The 16551-nt window shown below is 44.8% G+C and overlaps 1 protein-coding gene and 1 long non-coding RNA gene across 3 annotated transcripts in view; both read right to left on the bottom strand.

Moving 5' to 3' along the window:
- LOC142829965 (uncharacterized) overlaps positions 1–15398 on the bottom strand; it is a 29492-nt gene extending 14094 nt beyond the window's left edge. Inside the window, exons 1-2 of the long non-coding RNA XR_012904944.1 lie at positions 6031–15398; positions 4173–4376 (exon numbers count right to left, since the gene is read on the bottom strand). This is a non-coding gene — a long non-coding RNA (uncharacterized LOC142829965). The remainder of the gene's footprint in view (positions 1–4172; positions 4377–6030) is intronic.
- The window catches only part of WDR70 (WD repeat domain 70), a 265120-nt gene that overhangs the window by 223373 nt on the left and 25196 nt on the right, over positions 1–16551 (bottom strand). The gene's annotated exons all lie outside the window — the stretch shown is intronic.

A 16551-nucleotide genomic window follows, 5' to 3' on the forward strand; every position in this document is an offset into this window, starting at 1 on the left:
GCTTCCTCTGCAGGCACAGAGAGAATATTTTCATTGTTTGCTATTATTCACTCAAAGCTAAGAAAAACTGGGAGTTGAAAAAGCAGGAAAACTTGTTTTTGTTTCAGTCTAGGAATCCAGCTGACACTGGGAGTAGCTGTAGACATTTTAATATCATCATACATTTAGTGTTATGTTGACTTGTCTGTTAAAGTCAGGTGGAGCTTGGTCCTGCCTTGAGGGCGGGGGGCTGGACTCGACCTCTTGAGGTCCCTTCCAGTCCTATTATTCTATAATTCTATGATTCTATGAAAGTTAATAAACACAATTTTTTTTTTAAGTAGTTTAAGGATAGTTGTTAGCTGGCAACTCAGGAGACAGCTGCAATGGCAAATGTGAAACATTTATGTAACATTTAAGATTTAGCTTAATAAAACTTAAGGGCTATTGTGTGTGTGTTAGTTCTCATTCCTAAGGTACTGCTGCTGCATCTGCAGCTTGAAACAGGAAATATAATACTCATTTCCTAAATTAATAAAAATCGAGTTATCTAAAAAATTACACAAGGTATGCTCTTCTAGATAGTGTGTCTATGTAAATACAGTTTGCTCCATCTTTGCTTTGATTTTGTTAGCTATTCAGCAGACGAAGTGGTATTTTGCTCATATTCAATGTAGGTTATGTATACACTGGGAAGGTTTGGTGATGAAAATGCTGTCCACACGTAAAAGTCACCAAAACCAAAAATTCACCAAACCTGTTTTTCTGCCACCCATTGTTGACATTTCATGGCCACAATGTTAGCTCCCGTGTTGTTAAAAAAAACAAAGCGAAGTGGGTCAGCATCCCACAGTGCCCGGAGTCACCTTCAGTCACTAAGAAATATTAACATATTAGCAATATGCAATGTAGCGCTAAGCATTTGGAAACATGAAAAACATCCGATCAGCCACCTCCTCGCTTCCCAGCCTATCCTGGGCTATCAGCTTACTTTTACACCACTTAAATGGTCCATGCTATAAAGTGCAGCATCTGCTGGGAGAAGTCACGGATCCCACACTTCTCCCACAATGTGTTCAGGACATCATGTACTGCAGCAGAGCTACTTATGCAATTAATAGGAAAGGATGGAACTTGGATGCAGACAACAATGTGAATGACAGGGACAGCAGTGGCACTGCATTGGGCTTTCACAGAGCACCTATGCACAGTAGAGCATCACTTTTGAACTAGGAAAGCCAACACTGAATGATGAGATCGCATTGTCATGCAGGGATGGGACAAAGACCAGTGGCTACAGAACTTTCAGATGGATAAAGCAACCTTCTTGGAGCTATGTGCTGAGTTGGCCCCTGAACTGCAGGGCAAGGACAAGGACACCCAAATGAGAGCTGCTCTCTCAGTAGAGAAGTGTATTGCCATTGCTTTTGTGGAAGTGGATGACTCCTGATTGCTACCCTTCAGTTACAAATCAGTTTGGAGTGGGAAAGCCTATCAGGGCAGCACTTATGTAAGCATGCAGGGCAGGAAGGAGAAGGGGCTAGCTCCCCATGGACAGAGGCTGCTCCAGCATCCTGTCAGAGGCAGCAGTGCAGAGCAGCAGGTTTTTAAACTGGCTCCCCTTGCGGACTGGCTCTGCCTGCCACCCTGTGCTGCTGCATCTGATAGAAAAGCAAGATAGAGTGGCAGGGTGTTCCCCCGGAGTGGGGCTGGGAGTCCACTGGCTGCTACCTCCACCCTGCAGGGGCTATTGAACTGTCATGTAATCACTATCATTGTATGTAGTTACACAACTAGTTAATTATACACTATTTAACATCCTTATTTGAGACTGATGGGCTGAAGCCACAGCTAAGAAGTGGATAGAACCAGCAGGGCAGTAATGGAAAGATGTGATGAATGGCCAGATGCGTGGCAGCGGCACAATGAGTAACCAGCAGGGAAGCGTAGTGGCAGAGAAGCGTACTAGCCAGCCAGAAAGTCAGCAGCAGCCAGCAGATGAATGGTGAGTGACAAGCATAGTAAGATGTCTCTTTACTCTTCCCCTCAGCCCCCGGCTAGAAGGTGAACTCTGTAGGGTCTGCTCTGACCAAGGACAGCAACTGTGAGTGGGGTACTAAGAAGGGTTGGGCATATGAAGGGAACATTTAGATAGCTGGACTTAAGAACCAGAGAGGAAAAGAACACTGCTCAACCTACTTGGGAGGGGCTTTTACTTATAGTCAGGGCTCGAAAAATTATGGAAAACCCTACTCGCCAGATAAAAAAGGGACTCGCCACCCCCCCACCTCCCAGGTGTTTTTTAATGGCATAAATTACTAATAAGAATAAGAACAGTAAATACTAATAAGTTATTAATAAATATCTTATAAACCTCTATCTTTTCCCTCTGCTGCCATATCTCCTCCCCTTGCTCCAACAGCTCCCCTGGTGTCTGCTGCCCCCAACCCCTCACCCTCCTCTGCTGTCCTGACTCCTGCCCTTCTCACTGCCCTCAGCCTTCCTGAGTCCCCTCCACCAGTCCTTCTCTCCCCCCTGAGCCCAGTCCTCCAGTAGCCCCACTCTGATCATGTGAGCTACCCCTCCTCATCCCCTTTCCACACACCTGCCCTACCTCTCTCCTCCGGTGCTGGTCCCTCCCCTGCAGGTGTCTGCCCTTCTGCTTTACTCCCAGAATCCCCTGGCACCTGCACCCTCCTGGTGCCTCCCCCTTCCCTCACTAACCCTGCCTCCTTTTTCCCTAATACCCACCCCCCTCACAACCTTCTGCCCCCATTTCCCTCATGCCCTGCTCCATCCCCACCTTCCTCATGCCCACCCCTTCTTTCAAGCCTTCTCCCAGCACCTCTCCTTCCCCCCTCTAGCCTCCAATGCCCTTACCTTCTCCTCTCCCAGCATCACCCTGTTCCCCCATCCCCCTTCCCACTGACACCTCCCCTCCTGCCCTTTTCCCTCATTGTCTGCACTTGGCTCCCTGACATTTGTCTCTCCTCCACCCCTGTCCCTTGCTGCCTTCTCCCCTTTTTTTCCCCTCTTCTCCTCCTGACCTCTTCCCCTCAGCACAAGCCCCTTCCCCATATTTTTGCCCTCCCCCTTCCCTCCCCACAGCACAGCACAAGCCCCTTCCCCTCCCCTACCTGGCTTCTGCCTTCCACTTTGAGGGGTTGCTGGAGCCTTTTTTAATCCGGCGGTCGCCGGCTGTAACAACAGGACGCCATGTAACGACAGCGTCCTGGCGTCTGCCAGCGTCCCGCCCTCTGGCTTGCGCCCCACCTCCTCACGCCGGAGCTGCACGCAGGCAGCCCGGAACTGAGAATCGCTGCACTTCCCCTTTCCCGGCAGCGCTCTGCTCCTCCACCGGCCGGCGGATTGGACAGGGCCGTGCCGCCCGTACTGCAGGCTTTGGCCAGCCCACCCCTGCACTCGCCAGCTGGTAAAATCTACTCGCCACAGTCAAGAGTATTTGTCAAGCCCTGCTTATAGTTTATGAATCCTGTTTGTGGTGTTTTCCCAATTTCATGCCACGTTATTTTCCTTCCTTTCATTAAAAGTTTCTACACTCATCAGAGGGGTAGCCATGTTAGTCTGGATCTGCAAAAGCGACAAGGAGTCCTGTGGCACCTTATAGACTAACAGATGTATTAGAGCATAAGCTTTCGTGGGCAAAGACGAAGTGGGTCTTTGTCCACGAAAGCTTATGCGCCAATACATCGGTTAGTCTATAAGGTGCCACAGGACTCCTTGTCGCTTTTACTACACTTAGACTCTGTGCTTGTGAGTGGGAAAACATTGCCTCTCAGAGGTGCCCAGGGGTGCTGTGTTAATTCCCCAGGTTATTGGGTGGGGGCTTGAGCCAGTTTTGTGCCACACACAGATTTAAGCAACACACTTAAGAAAAGATGATCACAAATAGAGGACAAGAAAAATCTTTCTTCATATATCAAATAAAGAACTAAACATACTTAGTCTGAGAAAAGAAGACCGATGAGAATCTTGAGAAGAGTCTTCAAAAACATTAAGGGATATTATAAAAATAAGAGTGATCAACTGTTCTCCATATCTAATGAAGGTCAGACAAGAAGTAATAGGTTTCATCTGCTGCAAGGGAGATTAGTAATTTGGGAAATCTAACTATAAAGGTTAAATTCTGGGACAGGCTCCGAAGGAAGACTGTGGAAGAGAAAGTTACTCACCTTGTGCAGTAATTATGGTTCTTCAAGATGTGTCCCCATGGGTGCTCCACTGTAGGTGTCAGGCTTGTCCCAGCGCCATAGATCGGAGATTCATCAGCAGTGGTCTGCTGGACTGTACATGTGCATTAAGTGCCTTGTGCCATTCACACCGTTTCTTAGAGAACACAGTCTGGCTCCCACCAGTTCCTCCTAATCGCTGAGTATCTGAAAAACATAAAGGAGAAAACACCAAAGTGGGGAGGAGGGTGGGTAGTGAAGCACCCCAAGGACACACATCTCGAAGAACCATCGTTACTGAACAAGGTGAGTAACTTCCTCCTCTTCTTCGAGTGGTGTCCCTGTGAGTGTTCCACTGTAGGTGACTTAGTAGCCATGGCCCAACATAAGGAAGAGGGATTTGGAGTTAAGGTTTCACTGCTGTGGACTGCATTGCAGAGGCAGCTGCTGAGTCACTAATGAAGTAGTTGAAGATAGCATAATGTTTCGCAAAGGTGTAATTTGAGGACCACGCAGCAGCTCGGCAAAATGTCACGTAGAGGAACTCCCTTGAGAAAGGCTGTAGAAGCTGCTATCGCTGTGGTATAATGGGCTTTTGGCATCCCTGAGAGCGATTTGTTCTGTAATGAACAGCAATGCACGATACACAAAATGAGTTTTGATATGCGTTGCAGAGACTGACTTGCCTTTAGAGTGATCAGCCACTGAAATCACCAGTCGTTGGGATTTCCAGAAAGTTTGTGTTCTATCAATATAACACGCCAGTGCTCTACACACATCTAACATGTAAAGGCATGTGTCTTGGTAGCAGGAGTGTGGCTTGGTATAGAAAGTTGGGAGGATTAGGCTCGATGACATGAAAATCCAAGTTTATTTTTGGTAGGAAGGTTTGCTGAGGGTGGAGTATAACCTCCCGACTCGTAAATATTGTCTAGGGAGGTGTAGCAGAAAGCTCCCCTACCCTGCGTGCAGACATTATTGGTAACAGAAAGTCGACTTAGATGGTTAACCGCGGTAGGGGTTAGGTTGCCAAAGGCTCGAAGGGAGGTCACATTAGGACATCCAGGACAAGCTCAAGGTTTCATGGTTGAGGATGATTCTCTGTGGCAGGTAGAGATTTGCCTGTCCTTTCATGAACTGTCTAGTAACTGGGTGAGCGAACACCCAATAGCCCTCCACTGGTTGTCAGAAGGCAGTGATTGCAGCAAGGTGAATTTTGAGAGATGACAGTGCAAGACTGAGTTGTTCTAAATGCAGGATGTAGTCACGAATGCAATGGATAGGGGCAAAGGGTGAATCTAGACTGTTGTCTGTGTACCAGGAGCAAAAACTGCACCACTTGTGCAAGAAAGCGGTTCAAGTAGCGGGTCTTTTACTATGGATCAGGACATGTTTGACCTCCTAGAAACAGATCATTTCCACATCTTGGAACCTACTAAGAAGCATGCTGTGAAGCGAAGGTGGTCGGGCTGAGGATGCACCAGGGTTCCCTGGTCAGCAGGTTAAGACATCTGGGTAGGTGATAGGGTGGGTGAGGAGACATGCAAAAGAGGTAAGAGAGCCATGTGTAATACAGCCAAAAGGGGGCTACGAGGATTACTGCTGTGTTTTCCCTGATGATCTTCTAAGACTCTTAGTGTCAAGGGAGTCAGACAAAAAGCCGTAGAGCAAGTGATCGCTCCAGTCAAGGAGAAAAGCATCTCCCAGGGATCTCGGCCCGATGCCTGCTCTAGAACAGTAGTACTGACATTTTGCATTTCAATGTGTGGTGAATAGGTCTATGGTTGGGAAGCCCCAGTGGTGGAAGAGGTCTTGTAGCACGCGGTGATGTAGTTCCCATTCGTGGTGCGTGACAAAGTACCTGCTGAGTATGTTGGCAGTGGTGTTGTCTTTGCCAGATAGGTATGCTGCTAGAATCATTACTTGGTGATGGATGCACCAGTTCCATAGGCGTATTGCCTCTGCACACAGGGAACATGATCAAGCTCCTCCCTGTCAGTTTATGTAGAAAACCATGGTTATGCTGTCAGTAAGCACCCTGATGGTGTGGCCACGGATAAGAGTGACAAAATGCTTGCATGCGTTGAAAACGGCTCTCAAGTCTAGAAGGTTGCTATGGTGGGAGGTCTCCTCTGAACACGATGATCATTGAGGTGTGCACTCCAGCCCATGAAAGATGCGGTCGTAATTTGCATTGTGGGTTGAGGTCGGTAGAAAGATATGCCGGCTAACATGTTGATGGGGACAGTCCACCAGCTTAAAGACTTCACCACTTTTGGTGGTACCGAGATTCTCTTGTGAACATCGTGTTTGCTGGGCATGTAGACTGAGGTGATACAATGCTGCAGACACAGCAGGTAAAACCTGGCATGCACTACAACATATATGGTAGCTGCCATGTGCCCCATGAGTTGTAAACTGGTAAGAATAGAAATCGTGAGGCTTGTGGAGAGAACTTGTACAAGCTCCTGGATAGCCTGAAATCTGTTTAACAGCAGGTATGCTCAGGCAGTAGAGTCTAGGCGTGTGCCGATGCATTTCAAGGATTGTGGTGGTGTCATTGATGATTTTGATTATACAACCGAGAGCTTCGAAGGTTGCTCTCGTCCTGTTGGTAGACTGTAGCGCGTTGTTAAAGAACGGCCCCTTGAACAGACATTGAGACACGGGAATATAGTGATCCCACCTCAACGAAGATGGGCTGCTACAACCGCAAATGTCTTTGACAAGACTCTGGGCACTGAAAACAGACCAAAAGTGTAAAACTCTGTATTGGTAATGCTCGACTCCTACAACGAATCTTGGGAAGCATCTGTGCACTGGATGAATCGTAACATGAACGTAAACGTCCTGCAAGTCGAGGGACGCAAACCAATCCCCGCTGTCAAGCACTGGAATGATAGATGCTAAGGTCACCATCTTGAATCTCTGTTTGCGAACGTGTCGGTTGAGATGGCTGAGGTCTAAAATTGGCATCCACCCCCTGACTTTTTCTGGTTAAGAAAATAATGGGAAATAGAGTCCTTTGCCCCTGAACTCTTTGGGTACTCTCGCTACTGCTCCGATGGCGAGGAGGCACAAGACCTCGTTTTAGAAGAGTCTCGTGAGGGGGTCGCTGAAGAGGGAAGGGGATGGTGGGGAAGGCGGAGGGAGCAAGGTGAAGGGGATCGAGTAGCTGGATGTTATTAGCTTGAGGACCCATCAATTGGTAGTAATGGAGGCCCATCATTGTTGAAATGGTCTCAGGCGGTGGTGAAACATCCTGGTTTCTTCTCATCGGCGACCAATGAGGGGAATGGTTTGCAGGCCTTCGACCAACATGTCAAACTTGCTGCCAATTATTCTGCTGGTTAGATGTCTTATTGTTCTGCCGGCATCATTTGTGGTCATTGCTTGGAACGCTGTTGGTCAAACGGCCTATGCTGGCGTGCAGAATAAGGGAAAGGTCTGTGCCTCTGGTGGGGAGTATAACATTTGTGTTGGCACAGTGGCGTGTACATGCCCAGAGTTCTTGATGTAGTTCTTGAGTCCTTGCTGGAATGGAGGACTTAGTCGGTTTTTTCTGTGAATAGCTTTTGTCTACTGAAGGGTAGGTCTTCCATCTCCAATTGTAATTCTCTGAGAATTCCTGCGGATTGAAGCCATGAGGTTCTGTGCATTGCTACTGAGGTTGCAGTGGATTGTGTGGCTGTGTCGGTGATGTTGAGTGCAAACTGCAGGGATGCGGTGTACCCTTCTTGTATGACAGATTTTAGAATCTGGCTCTTGCTATCCAGGAGGTGTTCTATGAGTGTGGTTAGCTTCGTATAATTATCGAAGTTATGATTCGCCAGGAGAGCCGCATAATTAGCCATTCTCAAGGTCAGAGTGGCTGACGAATAAACTTTTCTGCCGAAGAGGTCCAACTGTTTACTGTCCTTGTCATTAGTATTGTTTTTATATTGCAGGGCCTTGGCCCTCTATTGTGCCACATCAACCACAAGGGAATTAGGTTGCAGGTATGTAAATAAAAAGTCAATTTCTTTTGAGGGGATGAAATATTTCTCATCTGCCATCTTGTTGGTTGCAGCGGCAGAGGCCTGTGTTTGCCAAATGTCATCGGCCACTTCTAAAATAGCCTAATCGAGTGGCAAAGCAACCTTGGACTTTTGAGAGGGCTGCAGATTTTTTAAACACATGGTACTGCTTCTCTTGAACTTCTGAGAGTTGGACCTCCTGACTCTTGGCAACTCATCTGAATAGGTCCGAAATTGCTGGCGGGCATTGGTTGGCAATGAGTCTCCAGGAAACACTGCCTCGTCGGGAGAAGATGAGGATGGATCCGTTGGAGAAACCCCTGCGGTTACTCTTGGTCAGAGAGTTGACCTTCCTCAGGCTTAGAATGTTGAAGTGCCTGGGATACAGTTTGAGTAAAAGTGGGAGGTCTCATCAGCAGGGGTAGGGGAATTAGCATGGCCATGCCTGGAGTCTGATCGATATCAGCAAGGTGACCCCCAATGGGAACAATGCAGCAAGAGGAAGTGATGTGTAGGGCGATGGTATTCGTAATAGGTGTGACCATAGTGATGATTATGATGACATCTGGAAGGCAATGAACACCTGTAAGAATACCTGCTCCTACAGTCATCATGGTAGCAGGTGTACACAGAGTGTGGGCGATCTAGGTTACTGGGATCTGTGCCTTGTGTGCACTGGAGATAGGGACGCATGCTGGTGCTGGTGGTAACAGTGGGGTGAAAGAACTGCATGCTAATGAACCCTGGTATTCAATGGTAGAATGATGTTGTGGTGGGTCCACGGATGAAGTCGATGGAGCTGGTGAAGGGAAGAGAGGCTCTGAAGAAAACGAGATATGTTCCGGACTGAGGGAAGGAGTGATGACCCTGTATTACTTATGGCATGCCTTCGCTGGTGCCAAGGATTGTTCTAATGCTGACTGAGCTGTAGGTAGTGCATAAGGTGTAGTCAGCACCAGTGCCAGCTGTGGTGCAGAGGACAGTGCCGGTGTTTGCTGATCATGCCGAGTGCACCAGTGGTGCCACTATATGTGCAGAATCTGGCCCTGAGGCCGATAGCAATACAACAAATGACATCAATGCCACCGATGCTGATTCTTTTGGTAGAATTGGCCCTGGTGCCAACATTCTATGGGTTGGTTTCTCTTTCTCTGGGTGGCAAGTAAGAACAAGTTGGAAGGGGCCTCTTTTTAGTAGCCATATAGGGACCTGGTGAGATAGCCCAGTGTTTGACAGCTCTAAGAGAATACGATCGGGGCGGGGAAAGGTCAACCTGTAGAGGCTGCAATGCCTTGTTAAATAAAAGTATTTTAAGCCTCATCTCCCTATCTAGTCTTGCTCGTGCTGTCAACTTTGATCGGTGAGGGCATTTTTGTGGGATATACCCCTCACTGAGGCACCTAATGCAGCAGGACTGCCTGTCCGAAGAGTGTGGGCGAGTGCCACATTTTTTAAAACCAAGTGATCCAGGCATGGTTCTTTCCTCAGATATTTATCCTTTGTGCTTGTTAAAGAAGCAGCATAGCATCGATTATCTCGCTTCCCCCTCCCCTGTAACGACAATAAAACTAGTGAGAATACTAAGCAAACTACAACAATTAACACTACAACTATCTATCTAATTTCTTCTAGTATCTGATGAGAAGGAGTTCACTCCATCCGTGACCAAGGACGGTTAGGAGGAACTAGCAGGAGACAGACTACGTACTCTAAGAAACAGTGCAAACAGCACAAGACGCCTAACACACATGCGCGGTCCAGCAGACCGCTGCTGACAAACCTCTGATCTGCGGCACTGGCACAAGCTTGACACCTACAGTGGAGCACCCACGGGGACACTACTCAAAGAAGAACCCCTCTTACTGTATATTTTTAATAACCTATCAGGGATGGTCTAGATTTACGGTCTTAGTACAGAAGAATGGTCTTAGTGACACCTTGGTATCTCTTCTGGACCTACATTTTCATGTTTCTGTGAAAATATCTGGTGGAGCAAAAAAGAACAGAAATTTTCAGAGTGGCACCAAGTGTACCTAAAGAGATACAAGTGGAAGCTTTAAACGTCTCAAAAATCATAAGATTTGGGGATAGGAAAGTTAATTAATAACTTAATGATTCTTCTATTACTTTATTTTCTTTTATAAAGCTGTACTTTTTCCAGAGTAACTGTGTTACATATCCGCAATTTTGAACAAATATCAATCTTGAGTGATAATGCAACTGAAGGAATACAAACACACAAGATACAATTGAACAATATTATTCAAGATCCTAATTATTTCTAGTGGATGACACTAAACATTTAAAATTCAGGAAAAGAAACTGAGAAAATAAGGAGAGTTAGGTATAATCACTTTAAGATCTGGAGAGTGTATCAAGCACATGTAGTCCCAATACACCTCTAAGTGCCTATCTGCAAATAAGGGATGTCATTGCAGCTCTTGTAAAATGTTATATGTTGCAGTCTCACTTTCATAAAAATCAAAACCCATCTTTGAAACAAACAGCAGACATTCTGACAGCCAAGAAAACTGCTCTCTAAGGACAGAACTGGACAAACCTGCAGAATCCCAGTGGTTTAATATAAATTTATTAATTGAAAAGTCTGTGAAAACTTGTTTTTGAAAGGAAATGCAACTACATGCCACTTGCACTATTCCTTCCAATATAACCTCCCTAAATTTATCATCTCAACTGCAAATATTTCAGATACCTGTTATCAATTTTACTTTTGGTTCATTCAAAACAAGAGCTCTACACACTTGTACTTCTAATTATTTCTGTTTGGCATATAAGCAAGTAAAATTAATTTATTCATGTCTCAATATTGGTGACATCATATCAGAATTTTCAGATGCCATTTTGAACCATTACTAGCTTTTAGGATTCAGTAGCTGACCTCCCCAGTAATGTTGCATGCTATCCGTCTCTCTGCTGGTCACCCCTCATTATTACCCACCATCATTTCTTCCACAGTAACCTTCCATCTCAACACTTGATGTGATGTGACCAAAGCAAATAAGTTTGCACTCGTTGAATTTCATAAACATGATGTGCTTCTTTCCAATAATATTTCAAACACAAGCATTTGTCATATTTTCAGTCCAACATCAAATGATTACTTTTCCTTCTTAGCAGCATTCATTTTCCAAAATTCACAACCACAAGTTGCAATGGATAATAATAATCAGCTTTTCCCCTAGACAACTTTTGTACATTTTGAGATGCCAGTTTTTTCCAACCTTTTGGTAGAGAGGAAATGGCTGAGTGAGCCATTTATAGTCTTCAGATTTCATTGGAACAGCCTTCATGTGTGAAAAATTGGAGCAATTTAAAATGACTTTTTTTTTTTTTGCGCTGTTTGGTGCTCTGTCGTGTAATTTAAATGAACAATCAGGGTATTACCACCAAGTATGTAATTTTCATGAGTTTTGGAAATGCAGAATAGTTGTTGTGACTTTTTACCAAAACAACTAAAACTGGTATAATATTTCATTATTTTGACAAATTAAAATAGATTAGATAGATAGATTAGATAGATAGATTAGACAGATAGATTAGATAGAAAGAATTTTGCAAAATCTTGAATTTTTCCACACAGAATCTCCTTAGGAGTAAGCACAGGGAACGGACTAAATGATGGTTCTAGCCCTATGTTTCTATGATTGATACACATGCTTTATCAACAGATGAAAGATATGAGGTGCCATGGATGAAGTTTACACTTTATCAAGAAAACAGCTACCTACAGGGCAAAAATGTAGAAAATGGTCTTTCATTGGAGTCACATCAGCATTAAAATATTGTAGTAGAAAAGAGAATGAGCCCATCATCTGTTTGGAAACAAAAAGCATATTCCTGAATCGATCCTTCAGTATCTCATAGCATTTCTCCTAAACATCCCTCCTCCTGGCTCAGGTATAAATCAGGAAAAAGGGATCAGGGAGTTCTCAACTTCAACACCTGCTATTCCTCAGGCTTCGAGGATCTTACCATGATCAATAGTCGATCGACAAAGTCAGGAAAGTACAGATATTTCCTTATATCTGTCACAGGAAAGAAAATAGCTAAAGTTCAGGAGCACCAGTAATGGGAAGCTCTGGACCCAAAGGCATCCAGGTTGACACAATCTTCCCAGTTACAAGTGAACTGTTACAATCTAAATCTGTTTTTCCCCTTCCTCTGTAGCATGGGGTACAGATCACAGCTGGAGGATTCTCTGCATCTTGTGGTCTTCAAAGTATTTGAAGGCTTCAATATCTGAGATATAGGTGAGAGGATTATTCTAGGAGGGGTGGGTGAGATTCTGTGGCCTGTACTGTGCAGGGGGTCAGACTAGATGATCATAATGGTCCCTTCTGACCCTAAAGTCTATGAGTCTAAATCAATAGGGAGCATCAATATAAGCAAATTTCTAGAACGTCAGATTACCACCCAGCAAACGGACAAACAGAGAAAGATCACATTTGAAAAGTAAAGTCCGCTGTTTCAATACAGGCAGTCCCCGGGTTACGTACAAGATAGGGACTGCAGGTTTGTTCTTAAGTTGAATTTGTATGTAAGTCGGAACTGGTACATATTGTTGGGGAAACTCTAGCCAAACATTTCTCCAGAGCTCAGTTTTATTCTCCCACACCTCACTTCCCTCAGTCCTTTATTCTCAAGCTGAGGTGTCTGCTGAGAAAAGCCGCTCTGCATCTCCCTGGTCTGCTGGGGGGAAGCTGCTACTGCGGGGTTGCCTCACCCATTTGTAAGTAGGGATCCGATGTAAGTCGGATCCATGTAACCCGGGGACTGCCTGTACATTGTTTCCCCTTTACCATTCTTATGGTATTTACAGTACCACAGCAAGTATTTAACTAAGCAGGCTTTCCATTTTCCTACGGAGACAAGGTAAAAAGATATTGTATTCAGAGCTCAAAACTCACATATCCAAACAGTTACACGGTCCCAACCAAGTAAGCAACAAAATGCCACTGGCCACTAGCTGCAGCCCTCAGTGAAAACCTCTCCAACATATCAAGGATCTACATCTTATCCTAGATTATGATCCCCCTGCTTTCACAGCCTAGCCTAGATTATAATCCCTTGCTTTGGAGGCACCCCAGTCCCTCGCTTACAGACAACCATCCAAACACATACCCCAGCAGAGAAACATGAACCCAGATATTAATCCCTGCAACAAACTCCATTACCAGCTCTGTCTATACCTCTACCCTAGTGACACCATCATATGACCTAACCACTTCAGATATTTTCTTCTTTTTATCTACATCCACCCTGATTGAATTAGCTCTGATGTAACAATCCCATATCTGTATCCTGGTGGCCTGTCCAGGGTATCTTAGAGTGCATCTGTCTGCATGTCAGTTTGTCTTCAAGTCCATTTGCTCAAGAATTCCTCCTAAACGGTAAAAGCTCAGGCCACCAAATTTTGTATGTTAATTTTCTAAGTTAAAGCAAGATCAGGGTTTCATTGTGTCAGGACAACTGGGAAAAGGACTGTTTTCTATAACATGCAAAGGTAGGGGCTACTGTTTGGAAACACACGTCATGTGAGCAGCCACTGAGGGCAGGAAACCTGCAGGGGAGAGCTGTGTTGTAGAGTATCCACTGGGTGGCAGCCATACCACCAAGGAAGTGGTCAGCAGAACTCTGGCTCCACCATCTTGCCTTTCAGCACACTGAATAAGTGGACCCTCTACCCAAAACCCTTCTCTCGGGTTCTGGCCCTTGGCCACTGGAGAGAAGTGGAACAAGGGAGGCAGAGAAGAAAGTCGCATGACAGTTTTTAGAATTTCCCTTTTTACAGTGGTTACTAGCACTGTTACCAGTGATCAATATACATGTTTGTCAAGTTTCTTTTTTATGAAAGTTGCAATTTGTATTTTATTTTCTTAATATGATTAGAATCTGGGACATACTTTAATGTGTGTTTGTTCTCATACTAGGGTTCCTTAATAGTTCATAATTTGATGTTCAGATTCCAAGAATGTGCAGGAATTTTTCATGTGTGTCAAACTTTAATAGTTTAACAGACAGTAAATATAATTATACATATCTCTTGGCTCAGGAGTTTATGGATGAAATTGCTAATCAAAGAATATCTGAAAAAATTAGTCTAAGGACAAGCAGCAAAAAGCATCAAATCAAGAAGAAAATGGAAAAAGACGACGACAACATAGCACTTTCTATAGCAATTGATCTCTGCTGGTATGGGCAGTGGGATGTCTCACCCTCAACATCATTCAACCTCAAAACCAAGAGGATTCCTAACTGAGGTCAACACAGAACCTGAAGTTAACTTAAGCCAGTTTTTTATCAGTATGGGGCCACCACAGCAAGAAATTTTAGGGGCAGCAACCAGCAGTGGACTCATGGAAGCATTTCTTCTGCTCCCATGTGAGCAGGGAAGATGTTCAGAGAGAGGATTAAAAAAACCTATCCATCTGGTCCTCAGAACATGAGGATCCACAATTTAGGATGCTAGATCCCTTCTGATTCTGCAGTGCAAAGGAGGAAGGGGGACAGACAAACCACATACCCCACAGAAACAATCAGGCTTACTCCATAAACCCAAATTAGGAGAGTTTTTCAATACTTACATAAGAGCAACTGACACTGAACATTATTTGCCCCCCCCCCCCACACCAAATAAAAAACAAAACAATTATGGGGGAAGGGCAGTTTGTTTATTTTTCTAACATTTTTGTACAACTAGGTTTTATATAGGCAAAAGAACCAAAACATCACAAATGAAACTATTTTCACAGTATTCTGTGTTATGGCTGCTAGCAAACAATATAAAAAACGTCACATTATCTCCAGGCTAAGAAGGTTTGAAAAAGGAGGAGGAGCAAACCACCAATTGATTATACAGCAATAATTCTCTGTCAACAGAACATGTGCAATATTCATTCTCTTGATATTTAAAAGCAAACAAAAGACAAGCTCTGTTTTTCTCTAATCCACAATTTACCAGTCCCTTCCAGACTGGAACAAGCTGTTCTGTTATTTATTTGGATTAAAAAAAAAAAAAAAATCACACATATTTGCAGTGGTATTTTTCCCCCTTCCAAAACATTTTTGGCAAAATTATTCTCTCTGATTATGTGCCCCATATTTGGGAAAGGATCATAGTCAATGCTTCAATAAGTAAACAATACTAAAATATAAATAGATGGAGAAGTGATTTTGCAGTTATTAGTTGCTTCTAGTGCAGGCCTGCCAAGCCCACTGGATCCAGCCCGCTGACACTGTGGTGAATCCCAGGCAGGCTCCCTGCTTGCCTCACCCCAACCACATGCTGCTCAGGAATGTAGCTGCTGGGCGGTTTCCCTTGAAAAAACGGAGCCTGGAGGGATGGGGGAAGCTTTAGCAACTACTCCCGCCCCCAGGACAATCTCACTGGCTGGCTTGTGGCCAGAAACTGGCCAACAGGAGTTGCCTGTTTCAATTACAGGCACAAGAGGCTCATAGTTATTCACAGAGTACACGGCTGCACCCTGTGTGGGGGGCAGGGCAGGCTGATTCACGAATGGGCTGCTGGCTGGAAAGTCTCCTGGGCAAAGGTAGCCTCTAGCACCCCGGCCCCTCCCTTCTCCTGCTCTCCACTCCTACTCCACATATCCAAATCCCCTCCCCTCCCTCCTGCACCCACATTCCCTCCGAGATCTGGCACCTCAATCCCATGCACCAGAACACAATCCCCTCCTGCCTTAGCTAACAACCCAGTCCCCTGTACCCCAATTCTCCACCCAGTCCAGTGCCCCAAGTCACAACTGCATCCTTCACCCAAAGTCCTTCCCTTAGCCTAAGCTCCCTTCTGCACCTAACCTGCATCCCACACTGCATCTACTCCATTAATATCATGGAGGAGTGCAGCCCTCAACCACTTTCAAAATTCTTGGAGTGGTCCCCCATCACAAATTATTGCCCACCCCTGTTCTAGCATGTTACTAATCACATGAACATTAGGGGGAACAGCTAGAAATTAAGCCATTGAATTTAGCATGTGAAACTCATTTTTTCCTACAACAGCATCCTAATTTGTTCCTTTTTAAAGATGACCTTGCACAAGCTCTCTCTTCAAAAACCAAAAACATTCTTTATCCCATGGTAGAGGAAAGGAAGATATTAAAATCTATCAAAAGAGTGTTGAGTGGAAGGGACTCTGTAATACAATACTGCACATTTAACAGGATGCAAACAATTTTCTATAACTTTTAAGTCTCTCACCAAGTGTATGATAGCCCTTTTGAGACCTGAAACATAAATCCATATCCTTAGTTAATTTCCCCCATCTATCATATATACACACACAATGGATTGTACTGCTAGGTTGTTCTGGAATATTGACACTGATG

This window comes from Pelodiscus sinensis, chromosome 6, assembly GCF_049634645.1.
Source record: "Pelodiscus sinensis isolate JC-2024 chromosome 6, ASM4963464v1, whole genome shotgun sequence".
Classification (NCBI taxonomy): Eukaryota; Metazoa; Chordata; order Testudines; family Trionychidae; genus Pelodiscus; species Pelodiscus sinensis.